We start from the raw sequence: 12,001 nt of genomic DNA, 5'->3' as shown, positions 1-12,001 counted from the left end.
TGGTTAGAATTGTCTTGCCATCCGTGGTTGTAATTGCCACCTTGATTGTACCATTGGTTGGGGCGGTCATAGAAGTTATGTGTGGCTGCCACGGTGTTATCTTCCTGCTGGAGCTGTGGACATTCATCAGTATAATGGCTATAATCAGCGTAGATTCCACAAACTCTCTGTAGGACTAACTGTTGGTTTTCCTGTAGTGGAGAAGGTTGAGCTTGCTGAACTTGTTGTTGGTTCAATTGCATCTGCTTCAGCAAGTTGGTCATTTCACAGATACTCTGAGTTAGAGTAGCAGTCTCTCTGCTAGAGGATACTTCTGCAACGGCTTTTGCACGGCCTTGTTTCTGCCTGTGATTCCTAGTAGATTCAGCTAAGTCGCTGATCAATTACCATGCCTCATCAGTGGTCTTGTACTTTTTCATAGACCCATTGCTAGCACTTTCCAATGTGGTCTTATCTTGGGGCCTCATGCCCTGTGTGACATAACCGAGTAACACTATCTTGTCAATCATATGGTGAGGGGCAAGCTTCCAGAAGGTTATTGAAGCGCTCCCAGTACTCATAGAGAGTTTCAGAATCATCCTGAACAATCATGGAAATATCTTTTCTCAGTTTATCAATAACTTCAGCTGGAAAGAACTTTTCCAAGAATTCTCTTCTCAGTGTATAAAAGTTAGATACAATTGCTGCTGGTTAAGTGTAGTACCACTCTCTTGCCTTCCCCTCAAGAGATAACGGGAAAGCCTTCAGCAAAATGGAAGTTTCATCTGCACCATCACGCCTGACAGTAGAATAGGCTGCTTTAAAATCTCTCAGGTGCTTGATAGGCTCTTGAGCAGGTAAGCCATGAAACTTGGGCATCAAATTGAGCAGTGCGGTCTTTATTTCAGAGTCTGTAGCCACCACTGGGTGATGCGCTTCAAATGGTTGCATTGTAAAATCAGGGGCTCCAGCCTCCTGGATAGTAACTCTCCTAGCTGCTGCCATGTTACCTGCACATAAAATAACCAAATCAGTAGAACGGGGGCTGGTTTCTTTCTCAAGTGACGTTTCAGATCCACCCTCAGAGAGGACTAACCGACGCCGAGCTTGCCTTATTCGCGAAATAGTTCTTTCAATCTCAGGATCGAATACTAGCAAGGTTGGATCAGGAAGCGAACGCATCATCCAACGAAAGAAACAAGCAGCTCATAGTAGTAAAATAAAATAAAATTCAAATAAATAAAATCCAATCAATAACTTTAGCACTCTATTGCAACTCCCCGGCAACGGTGCCAAAAATTGATGGAGGGCGGAAATTGGCGAGTTAAGAATGATTATAAAATATGCGTTGCAAGTATAGTTCTCAACCAACCAGAAATCTGCTTATCAATTTAGAAGGGTGTCACAGAAATTAAAATTAAAATACTGGGAGTATGAATCCCAGGTCGTCTCCCAACGAGTTGCAGAAAAGTGTACTATTTTATTAATCAGATGTTTTCAAAAAGGTTTGAGTTGAATGGCAGAAAATTAAATTAGAGAATTTATATAAATTTAAATAAAAGCCTTGACTGGGGGTTGATTAGCTGGAAGCCCTATTCTTGTTGGAGTACTCTCAAGATTAATTGACAATTGAGGGTTATTATGTTTAGTTTCCCCTTACTAAGTAAGGGAAAGTTAAACAAGTTGGAATGCTGTTTCTATCCACAAGTTCCAATCCGCTCTTGGGAGGATTGGTGTTAGTGACTAGAGAGCAATCCAACAATAAACCCAATTATAATCTTTCTCTTGAGCATCCCAATTCAAGGGTTACTTTGAATCAACTCCCCATCAAGTTAGGGAACTACTCGCTCATTGTAAATGTAAAATTCATAACATAAGAAAGGAAATTAAAGAAAGACATGATAAATAATGATCAAAGATTAATTAAAAATAAAAGTAATTCTTGTATTAATAAATGCTAAAATAATCCAATAGTAAAATTAAGTAAATTAAGGAACATGGAATAGTAAGAGACAAGTAAAGAGAACGAACTAGAATGTCGAAGTCTTGATGAGGCAATAACCCCCAATGAAAAACAATGAAAATAACAAATCCTAAAACTATGAATGTGTAGAGAGAAAAAAACCTAGAGGAGAGGAAAACTAGATCTAAAAGCTAAAACTATGCGGAATGAATGTTGTTTTTGGTTTCTGCATGTTCTCTGGCTCTAGTCTGCTTTTCTGGGCCGAAAACTGGGTCAAAATAAGGCCCAAAATTGCCCCCAGTGATTCTGTAGATTATGTAGATCACGCATGTCACGCGGACACGTCATTCAGGCAGACGCGTCATTCGGCGTTTCGCTTTGCCACGCGGGCGCGTCGTCCACGCCTCCGCGTCACTTGTGCAGTTTCCAATTCGCGCGGCCGCGTCATCCATGCGGCCGCGTCGTTGCGATTTCCTCTCTTCCGCGCGGTCACGTCATCCATGCGGCCGCGTCGCTTCTCGCTGGTCATCTCCTTAATTTCTTGTGTTCCTTCCATTTTTTGCAAGCTTCCTTTCCAATTTCTAACTCATTCATGCCCTATAAAGCCTGAAACACTTAACACACAGATCACGGCATCGAATGGAATAAAGGAGAAATAAAATATATAATTAAAAGTCTCTAGGAAGCAAGTTTTCAATCATGCAATAACTTTAGGAAGGAATTATAAATGCATGCTTATTTAATGAATAAGTGGGTAAAGATCATGATAAAACCACATAATTAAACACAATATAAACCATAAATAGTGGTTTATCAGTCGCTCAGACTTTGCACAAGGTCACCCGCATGCTTCAGTCATACGTACGCGTCGGTTGACAATGCTCCTGGTCACGCGCACGCTTCAGCCATGCGTACGCATCGGTCCAGCTTCTCAAATCTCTAAATTTCTTGTGTTTCTTCCACTTTAACTTGCTTCTTCCTCATCCTCTATGCCATTCCTGCTCTATAAATCCTGTAATCACTTCACAAACGCATCACGCATCGAACGGTAGTACGAGAGGATTAAAAATTAGTAATTTAAAGGCATAGGAAGCATGTTTTCAATCATAGCACAAAATTTGGAAGGGAACTTAAAAATATGCAAATTATATGGATAAGTGTAAGTAAAGTTGATAGAATCCATTGTATTCGATCCAAAATAAGTCATAAAATAGTGGTTCATCAAATCTCTCCACACTTAAATGTTAGCATGTCCTCATGCTAAGCTCAAGGGAACCAAAAGAGTGAAGGAAAAATGGTAGGACTTATGCAATGCAACCTATCTATATGAATACAACTTCATGCTAAATGCTTCTACCTACTTAGTTAAAAGTAAATCAACCTCTAAGAATATATGAACAAGTAGGGCTAGATTATGTGATGATTAAAGAATTACACTAATTCAAATCATAAAATGAAGTACAAATAGACTTGCAAGAAGAAAGCTCATGAAAGCTGGAACAAGTAATTGAGCATCGAACCCTCACCAGATGTGTATCCGCTTTAATCGCTCTAGTGTTTGAGGGTTGATTCTCTTGGTTCTCTACTAATCTTGCTTTCTAAAGCTTGCTCTTCTTCTACCAATCAACAAAAATTTAAAGCATGAATACACATATCAAGAGGTCTTTTCAAGGGTTGTAATGGGGTTAGGTTTAAGGTAGGAATGTATTTGGTTAAGTGGACTAGAATCTGAATCCTTGATTAACCTAAACTTCCCACCTAACCTAAGACACTCCATGTAATTACAATGCAAAACCTAACTACCCATTGACTATCTTTCCAAAAATTCATGCACCTCGATATTTTTTTAATACAAATCCTATGCATTGATATCATTACTTACCTTGGGGCATTTTGTCCCCTTTTATTGCTTTCTCTCTTATTTTTTTTGGATACGTGGTAGAGAATATATATATATATATATATATATAGTGAAACAAAGGCCTCAATCACATAAATGCATTTATACATCAAACAATGGAAATATAGAATCAAGCTAGACAAAGATCACAATCTTAGAGAGAATAACACACACCAAAAGAAAATATTGGTTGATAAGATGCAACCAATCAAATAGGCTCAAAATCTCACTAGGTTGTGTGTTCTAGCTCTAAAAACATGTTCCAAAATAAATTTTGTCAAGCAAGTTCAAAAAGTTTTAATTCAAATTAGTGAAATGCCCTAAAATAGTCTCTTGGAAAGGAGATCATCACTTCAACTAAGTAGTCCTAGTGGGAAAGAAATGGTAGAATATGTACAAATTCTAACTATCATACAATCTATCATGCAATACAACAACTAACTAATAAAGAAAATTGAGGTTTGGTGTTAGTGAAAGGAGTAGTTACCCACAGAAATCGGTCCTCGACCTCCCCATACTTAAAGATTGCACCGTCCTCGGTGCATGCAAAGATGATCAAGGGGTGGGATGCTACCACTGATGACTTTCTGCAAAATATTATGCAGAAGGGCTTGTTGTTTGCCACATTTAGAAGTTTTCCTTTCCCCTTTTGGTGGCCATCCTGAAAGGAGAGGAAAAGGAAGAAGATGAAGCCCACAAACAAAGAGATCAAAGCAAATAAGATACAGTTAGGGCTAATGCCAAATAAGAGTGGGGTTCTCAACTACATGGTAGCTACAACATGTAAGTGAGAAAGCAATATAAGCAAATGGCATATCAGCGGTGCAAGAACTGCAACAATGAGTAAGAAAAAGTGGGTCATGAAAGACAATGTGAGGTCATATCAATACACAAAGAATGCAAGTGTCATAAAAGATTAAGCATTGATTTAAAAATTTCAACACCTAATCAATATCAAACAAGTTACGAAGCACCAAAACAATGCAAGAAATATTCAATAGTTAAGTAAGAAAATTCAACACCAATGGAAAAATAGCAACTGAGAAAAGAAAATAAGAACAAGAACAAAGTTAAAATACGATGAATGAAAGTATGCAAATGCAATAGACAAAAGGAAATGAAAGATGAGAAAAAGAGAAGTGAAACTTTGAAAAGAGGGAGAAGGGGAAGATAGAAAGGGAAGAAAAGAAATGGGAGGATGGAAGGAGAACAAAGGAAGAAAGAAAGAAGAAGAAGTAGGAAAGAAATAAAGAAAGAGAGAAAAGGGAAATGGGGAAGGGGGCAGGACTGGGAGGTGACGCGGATGTGTCGATGATAAATCCACATTTCATGGTATTTATTTGCTCTAATTGGGTGGATTTTATCAACTTTTCCTACACTTATTCAATGAAATAGCTTGGTTTTGTAAATTCTCCATAAATTGTGCTTAAAAGTGAAAACATGCTTTTTAGGCCCTTTATTGCTAAATTTTATTCACTTTAATTCCATTTGATGCCTTGATGTGTTTGTTGTGTATTTTTAGGCTTGTAAGGCAAAGATTAGATTGAAGGAATGAAGAAAAAGCATGTAAAAGTGAAGAATTCATGAAGAAATGGAGTTTGGAGCTTTTCAGCAAGTGTGCGCACGCACAAGTATGCGTGCGTATGCACAAGTGGAAAAATAGAAAGTTTGCGTACGGACACGTCTGTGCGTACGCACAGGTACCAGCACGTGACCTTATTAATGCAATTCCCTGGCTGCAAATTTTGGGCCCCAAAAACCCAATCCAACTCATTTCTGAAGCTATTTCAACCCTAATTCAAGTGGAGGCAAGCAGGAGCATTTAGTTTTAGAATTTTACATGTTTTAGGTTTCTAGAGAGAGAAGCTCCCTATTCTCTCTAGAATTTAGGTTTTCTTAGTTAATTTCTCTTTAATTTTAGTCTTTAATTCTTGTTTTAATGTAGTTTCCTTTATGTTTTCATGCTCTTTTGTCTTGATCTTCTTTATTTCTCTTGTTATTTCCTTTATTTTATCATTTTTATGTTATGAACACTATTGTTGACTTTAATTTCATTTAATGCAAATTTATGTTTCCTTGTTATTGTCACTTTCTTTAGTTATTATTATTATTATTATTTTCTTGTATTTGGTAGTTTTAGATTTTATTATTATTGCAATTTAATATGCTTTTATTTTCATGCACACTAAGTGTTTGATAAAAATGCTTGGCTTAGTTTTTACTTAGTTTTTCTTCACTCTTGGCTTAGAATTGAGGACTTTGGTGACCCTTGAATCATTGATGTCCATTCTTGATTGATATATTAGAGTAGTTAGTTGATTTGATTTCCACTAACTCTAAGCCTTCAATTAATAGAGTTGGCTAGGACTTGTGGATTGAAATCAATTATGCCTAATTGACTTATCCTCGATGTTAGGGTTGACTAAGTAGGATTAACTCTTCAGAATCATCATATGTTTGTGGTCAATGGCTAGGATAGGTAACCTTAGCTCTCAATCCATGCCAAGAGGTTTCTTAGCACTTGAATTTTCCTTTCTCTTGATTAATTGTCTTGAGTTTAATTGCTTTTGATCTTTAATTCCTTGCATGCTTATTTGATTCCTTGCTATTTACATTTCTTGCCTCTTGCCTTCAACCCCATTCCCCCCTCAGAGCCAATAATTGAGCACTTCATTTGCAACTCCTAGGGGAGAACGACCCAGGAATTAAACTCCCGGTTATTTTGTGTTAATTGTGACAATTCTTGAATTAAACTTTGATTGAGAGTTAATTGTTGATTTAGACTATGCTTGCAACGAAATTCTATTTTTGTAAAATTCTAGATTAACAATAAAATCTCTATCAGTCGACTCCGCGTACGCATGGTATGCAGAAGAAGAAAGTGATGCGTACACGTCAGCCATGCGTGCGCGTGGGAAGTAGAAAAGAGAAGGTGACGCGTATGCATCGGTCACGCGAGCGCGTGATAAATTTTCATGCTCGAAGCACGAAACCTGCATAGTTTAATCACAAGTCTCTGGTTTTTGTACCATGCAACAGCAGCATGGCAGCATTAAGATACGACGCGTGCGCATCGTCCCATGCGCATGCGTGAGATGCACGCTTTTTTTTTAAATCAGAACAAAGGAAAATATGCATATTTGAAGAGTATCACATGCATCTAATGAAACATAGAGAAGCAAAGAAATAAAAAGGCTACAGAAAAGGAAGATGATACCATCGTGAGTTGTCTCCCACTAGCACTTTTAGTTATTGTGATGCCAGAGAATCTTGGCTAGTTTCACAAGACATTTTTAGTTTGTTTTAGGGTAGTTTCACACATTTTCCTAGGAAATAAGCAAGTATTTCATTGAATATGCAGTTATACCTTGATTCAAGCAAACATTATGAATTCTAGACAATTTCATGAGAATAATGCAAGGATTGAATGATAAAATAGATGATGCATCATCTCATGATTTAGAGCAAGACTTTTTTGATGCACTTTGTTTGGTTGATGATAGGTGCAGAGAAGCAGAAGAAGGGTGAGAAAGAAGCAGAGAAGGCAACGTTGGTGGCCAAAGTTGGCTCACCACGTTGCCACTAACATTCCAAGGCTTGATATGCAACGTTGGTGGCCAAAGTTGGCACAACAACGTTGCTTGCAACATTATGAAAGTGGAAAAACAACAAGTCTCACGTACGCATGGGCGTTGCGCATGTGCAAAATGGCAAAAATCCAGCTTGACTCGTACGCGTGGTCAACGCATACACGTGACCATGAAAGCGTTAGTGTGCAAACGTTGCCACCAACGTTTTCGATACTTTGAAGAGAATTGCATAGAAAACTGGTCTTTGACGCACACGCATGAGCGACGCGTACGCGTGACCAGGCCAACATTGGTAGTAACGTTGGTACACAAACGTTCCCTCAAACGTTCTTCACTGGATTAAAAAGAACGTTGGCCAACGTTAGTAGCCACCAACGTTAGTGACTAATGGCCATGCTGAGCTCATTTCCAGTGGCCCATGCAAGCTTGTGAACGTTGGTTAGCTCAAGCCCACGTCAACTTCACTCAAAGCCACTCTTAACTTGCTTCAACAAAGGCCAAAGCCCATATCCAAGACTTGAAGATTGATTGGGAAAGTGTATCAATAGGATAGAATTTAAGTTAGAGAGGGATTGGCAGCTGGGGGAATCCAGGATTGTAACACCCTGTATTTTACTTTCTCTGTAATTCAGTTTAACTTTCAGAATGCAATTTACATTTCAATTCTCTATTCCTAGAGCTATGAACAACTAAACCCACTTCATTAGGTTAGGGAGCTCTGTTGTAATTCAATGGATCATTAATAGTTCTTATCCTTCTTCTTCTTTCTTTTCTCTTTGATTTACTTGAAAGCTTTCGATCTTCATCCAATTGAGTAACTGTCTCGGAAGAGAAGTTGCTCATACTTGGATTTCCTCTGAACCTTGGAAGAGGGAATGAGGAAATCATGCTAGAAATACTTTCTCATGTTGGACCGGATTGGGGGTTGGATAGATATAGTGACATATAATCCTACCAATACTTTGATTGGAAAAACATGTGGTATAATCAGTGATCATACTTCATCTCTTCCATAAGCAATTAGATCAAGAATTGGGCAATTGTTCAAGCTTAGAGAGATTGAATTGCCAAGGAATTGGGATTCAGTCACCTAAGATTGCCAATAGATCAATGAGTTGCATGGATTGAGGAAGAGATGAGAATGAACTTGATCCGAAGAATACAATTTCTCCTGAGCCCAATGAACTTCCCATTTCTAATCTCCCCATTCTCTATATTCTGTTGTTTTACATTTATGATCATCATCCCCATTCCCATTTAAGTTTTTGTAATTTACTTTTTTCCATTTATATTCTGCCATTTACTTTCTGTTATTTACATTCCTTGCTATTTATGTTTTCGCCATCTTAATTTCCTGCAAATCTCATTCAATTCTATTTAGTTCAACTAGAACATTCCTCCGATTAAAGTTGCTCAACCAATCAATCCCTGTGGGAGACCTCACTCTACTGTGAGTTTTTACTTGACGATAATTCGATATATTTGCCGAAGGAAATTTGTAGAGATACAGATTTTCGTGCATCAAGTTTATGGCACCGTTGCCGGAGATTGATTTTGCATTGACAATGATTAAATTAGAGGATAACTAGATTGAACACTTTTCTCTTCTTTTGTTGATTAGTTTTATTTCAGTTTGTTTACTACTATTCTCTACAAATTAAGTTATTTTTCCGTGTTTATTTACTTTCTAGCACACTAATCCACTAACTATTTGATCAATTGCACTAACCACTCTAACCGTAATTTTCAACAAGAGTGATCCTTCACTTGTATTTGGTTGTTTGTTTGCTGAGTCTATGAGAGGTAGAAGAGGAGGAGCCTCAACCTCTTTTGATAGTGAACCTGAGAGGACCTTCCTTAGACTAAAGAGGGAAGCAAGAGGTAAAGGCATAGTTGGTGAAGAAGAGTTGGAAGAAGATCTAGACATTCCAAAGGAGAAGGAAGCACATAGCCATGTTGGAGAGGGTGCTGACAATCATGTTGAGCAGGAAAGAAGAGTGCTAGACTCTTATATCAATCCCAATCCTGGGAATTATGGAAGCAGCATCTTGAAACCTACCATACATGCCAACAATTTTGAGCTCAAACCACAGCTAATCACTCTTGTTCAGAACAACTGTTCATTTGGAGAAAATGCTCAAGAAGATCCAAACCAACATCTAACCACATTCTTGAGAATTTGTGACATAGTGAAGGCTAATGGTGTTCACCCTGACACCTACAAACTGCTTTTGTTTCCATTTTCTCTCAGGGATAAAGCATCCAAGTGGCTAGAGTCCTTTCCAAAGGAGAGTTTGACAACTTGAAAAGAAGTGGTGAATAAGTTCTTGGCAAGATTTTACCCTCCCCAAAGAGTTAACAAGTTGAGGGCTGAGGTACAAATATTTAGACAACAAGATGGGAAAACTCTCTATGAAGCATGGGAGAGATATAAGGAGTTGACAAGAAGGTGCCTCCGGACATGTTCAATGAATGGGTATGGCTGCACATTTTCTATGAAGGATTGTCACAAGAATCAAAGAAGACCTTAGATCACTGTTCAGGAGGCTCTCTCAAAAGTAGAAGACAATTGAAGAGGCCATAGACATCATAAAAACCATGGCCAACAATGAATACTTCTATGCCTCTGATAGAAACCCAAGAAAAAGAGTGATGGAGCTGAGTCACATGGATGCATTGCTAGCTCAAAACAAGTTGATTACCAAGCAATTGGCCGACCTCACCAAGAAGATGGAGAGGAACCAAGTTGTAGCAGTCAATACTCAACCACCAAATCAAGAAGCGGTGAATGCAGAGGAAGGAGGTGATTGGGAGCAAGCCAATTATGTTGGAAACTCGTCAAGGACAACCATATGATCCACACTCCAAACCTACAATCCTGGTTGGAAGAACCACCCAAACTTTAGGTGGGAAAACCAGCAAAACCAGAACCAAGATTAGAGACCTCACAACTCTAACCATTACAACAATTCCATTACCACACTCCAACCAAAGACCATCTAAGCCCCATACAATAACTCCTTCCAGCCTCCATATCAAGCACAAATGGCCATTCCCACCTCCAAATTCAACCTACATCCCATCTGAGGATAGATTATCCCGGATTGAGACCCTTGCTTGGAGACCTTGTAAGGAGTTTCAAGACAACAGAGCATTCAAAGAGGAATGATTTGCAGCTTCTTCATGAGAGACAGAGGCTTAGATTTATACTCGCTCCAATCACAAACCTCTGTCAATCATTGTATTCTATGTACAGGGGATGTGAAACATCCTGGATTCTTTCTTCTTTGTGGGCAAATCCTTCTGGATGAGGGCACTGCTCTCTTTAGTCATCACTACTATTTACCCACCCTTTAAGTACTCTCTTGTTAGCAACTCCTTCATGCACTTAATATATGAGGCATCTGTTGGAGGGCTTCATTAAGGGAATGTTGATATGAAGAGATGTAAATAACATCTAGGAACTTGAATACGTCTTCTTTTTTCACCACTCCTGAGTCTCTGAGGGAATGGTGCTTTTGGCATATAGGTTTCAGGATTTCCTTCCCCATTGGTTCTTTATTTATGTAGAGTCAACTCCTTGTTCTTTCTCTTACAACTTCTCCTTTAGAACTCCTTGGGTATGCTTTGATGTCCTGCTAATTTCTTCCTCCACAATCCCTCACCTCTTAGAGTGATTGCCTTGCATTCTTTCCATCTCACATTCTTGCTTCTCTTCTTAGATTCTTTCAGTGTCACTTGGAAAACTGTCAGTGGATTTAGGGATTTGTTGAGAAAGGTATCCTACTTGAGATTCAAGCTCCTTAATGGTATCTCCCTGGTTCTTGAGTTGAAATCCACAAATGTAACTCTTCAACTGGTTGACAAACCCAGAAACAAGCACTGGGAGTGGTTTGAAAATGTCCTGGTCAAGCGTAGGAGGTACTTCTCCCTATAGAACTTTGTTGTCTTGAGATGAAGAAAGCTTTTCATCAACATTCTGAGAGACCATTCTTGGCCACAGCCAGAGCACTCATAGATGTTGACCAGGGAGAGTTGATATTGAGAATACATGATGAACAACTCACCTTCATGTCTTCAAGCCCTCACATGAATTTGAACAAGAGAACAAAGACTTGAAGGATGATCACAAGGAAGCATTCTTGGAGGAAATAAGTAGTGAATCACAAGCAGAGCCTCTGAAGACCTCCTTAATAGAAAAATAAGAAGTTCAAGTGATACAAAAATCCAAGAAGTCCAAGGAGGAGCTGAGACCTCAAGATTCAAAAGAAGCAATTAACAAGGACCCTCCTGACATGAGAATTACTGAAGCACCACTTGAAGGAAGGAAAAGAGTTGGGAAGAAGGTGGCAAGAGGATGGAAGAACAAGAAGATCCATACAGAGGACTTTTCTCCTGGAGATAGAGTGATATCAATCCACCAGCACTAATCCATCTCATCTTCCTACCATTCCGTCTCAGCTACCTCAAGTGTACACAATCATAGAATCCTATCCTTGGAGCATGTAGGGATTCTTAAAGAAGCAAGTGGAGATATATTCACTGTGAGAGGTGAAGACCTGAGACATT

At 38.7% G+C, this 12,001-nt stretch overlaps 1 non-coding gene across 1 annotated transcript; it reads left to right on the top strand.

The window, feature by feature from the left end:
- Positions 1 to 507: 507 nt before the first annotated feature.
- On the top strand, positions 508 to 612 carry LOC112753528 (small nucleolar RNA R71). The gene has a single exon (XR_003177913.1). It is a non-coding gene; the product is annotated as a small nucleolar RNA R71 (small nucleolar RNA).
- The last annotated feature ends 11,389 nt before the right edge of the window (positions 613 to 12,001 follow it).

This window comes from Arachis hypogaea, chromosome 15, assembly GCF_003086295.3.
Source record: "Arachis hypogaea cultivar Tifrunner chromosome 15, arahy.Tifrunner.gnm2.J5K5, whole genome shotgun sequence".
Taxonomy (NCBI): Eukaryota; Viridiplantae; Streptophyta; class Magnoliopsida; order Fabales; family Fabaceae; genus Arachis; species Arachis hypogaea.
The sequence above is the reverse complement of the archived record's forward strand: the minus strand, read 5'-3'. Positions and strand labels throughout refer to the sequence as shown.